Here is a 2,565-nt window from a genome sequence, read left to right as displayed (position 1 = left end):
AACGGATGGTCTATTTTTAACATGTAAAGCCATTGTTCACCTCTCGTTTTTTTATCTAACAAAATGAGCAGCTTAAGTGCCGTGAAACAAACCTCTCTGGTTTATGAAACTTTGATTGCTCTTCTGGTGAGCAATAGTTGATGCTGATTATGAAGCAGCACTGTGCGACTACAATGGGCTGTATTCTTGCTGTGTGAGATTCTGGTTGGGGAAACGGCTACTATATCAGGTGAAGTTAGTCACGTCACATTAATGATAGCTGGGTACATGAAGTATTACTACTTTGGAAAGGTGAAAGTTGGGTCAGCTCATAGCTAATTGGACACTGCAGTTGTGTTTTAAAGTTGCCATGACTACTTCAACATTGATATGGAAGTGGGTGTTGGCCACTTCCTTATATTTAGGACATTTTTGATATTTAGTCTCTTGCATTGAAAGTTGGCCATGAAAGCATATTTGTCTACTAATTCTCAGTAAGTTTAACACTTCCACCTTTCCCTTCGTCCTTGTCAAGTTCACCATCTTTGGTTGATGAGCAGATGACGCTGGCAGCTAGAAACAGATATGTAACTGCATGTTAGGAGGCACATAGAACATGAGACCAAAAATGGGACAGACCTGCTTCTCGTAGCACCTGCTCATTTCCAGGCCAACAGTGAACAGGTGAAGTCACCCCTATACTCCAGACCCATGTTTGTGTATTTATGTTTCAAGTTTACACATATGCTGTAACTCCAGTGTAATAGACAAATAAGCCCCCAGGTGTGCCATGGAGCCAGGTGATCGGGGGAGCGCAGAAAGATGCCTCCTCCAGCTGCGTTGAAGGGGCTTCCACTTTTATAAGCCACAGTGAACACTGGTCAAGCCCAGATCCCTATTTGGGGAAGAATGAGGGATTCTGGTTAAGGGAACATTCCTTCACCAGAGATTTAAGACAGAGACCACACTTGGAAAGTCAGCTTGCAAAGAACCAGCTCACCCCATGTATGGGGGTCTCTTTGCCATCCTGCTGAGACCAGGTCAGAGCCCTGGGGTGGGCAGGCGGGGATGTGGATGCCCATGACTCCTCCCCCTATCTCCTGACTATCTACAGCACTGGCTCAGAGCCCTCCTCCGCTCAGCCCCTGTGCCAGCCCGGGAGCACCCACTTCTGTGGACTTCTGCTGTGTGACTATCAGTCGAGTCAGGATGAGGACCACTGAGGAGTCCAGCTCTGTGAGCTGGGCTGTCACCGAGCACTGCACTGCATGTCCACTGCCTAGAAAAGGAACTAACATTTACCTCATGGGCACACGGCACAGTTGAAGGATGAAGGGCAGGCACACCATCTGCCACGCGGTCACAGCCATAGCTCCCGCCATCCCCCTTCAGCAGCAGGGACTTCTCACCACACCAGCCTCCAACCTTTAAATCCTCCATGTCCTTCCAGTCTCAGATGCCACTTTGCCTGGGCACCTCTCCCAACTTCTAATTACCCCATCACAATCTGCCCTCCCTCCCCTCCCCCTCCACCCCGCCATGGTCAGTGGCCATCCTCCCAGCTGTGTCCCTCACCACTGCAAGTGAGAGAATGGAGGTGTTCACAGGCCAGCCCAGCTCCAGAACCTCAGCCTTGACAGCACAGCCCCGCACAGACCTCTGCCTTCCCCCCCAGTCCCAGGCCTAGCCCAGCACTGCTCAAAGGGTGCACTGTAAGCTCCTGAAAAACACTACAATTTCAAGGTTATACATGAGAACTTGAAAAAGAGTAACCATTCTGTATATGTCTTAACCCTACCAGACCTGAGGCCCTGAACCTAACTGTCCCCTATACCTGGGCTCCTGAGCATTAAAGAGAAAAAATCAACATGATATAGAAAAATGTTAGTTACATGCAAACAAGTGGTTAGAATAAGATGGAACTTGGAGACATTGTAGAAAATAGGTCTACCTTTCATCTAGCGCCAATATTCCACCTCAGAGTCTGAATCAACCAAAGTATCGATCACCTGTTGGACTGTGATAAGCCTAGACCTACTTCGCTTTCCTGTTGAAGTGCTTGGTTCATCAGCCGCTCGTTTCATTGTGAATTTTCAGAATTTTTTCACGTCAAACCACACAAAGTCAATTTAAACACATGGGGGCAGACATTTGCAATGGCTAACCATGAGGTTTGACCACGATTGGTTGGTTATTTTTAGTTTGTGACGCATTTTTTTCACGTACTAGGCAAAGTACCGAAAATTAGGTACAGCGGTATAGCAGCAGATTCGGAAATTACCAAAAAATCGGTGCAGCTGTCTGGTAGGGTTAATGTATTTATAAAAACAACATATAAACCATGGAAAACAATTTTTAAAAGCTCTTAACATTTAGAACTGGCTGAGACGCTTCTCCACTGTGTTCCAAGCAAGTCCCACGATGGAGGAAGAGCCTGTGGTGCTGTTTCAGCCTCAGGCAGGATGAGTGGTTGAGGGGGACTAAGGAACAGGCCCAACAGGGGAGACAGAGCATCCAGAAGGGACAGAGTCTATGCATATCTCTTTATTTAAACATTTAAAAGAATCACATATTCATTCTGACAAC

The sequence above is a fragment of the Cnephaeus nilssonii genome, assembly GCF_951640355.1.
Source record: "Cnephaeus nilssonii genome assembly, chromosome: 11".
Classification (NCBI taxonomy): domain Eukaryota; kingdom Metazoa; phylum Chordata; class Mammalia; order Chiroptera; family Vespertilionidae; genus Cnephaeus; species Cnephaeus nilssonii.
The sequence above is the reverse complement of the archived record's forward strand: the minus strand, read 5'-3'. Positions refer to the sequence as shown.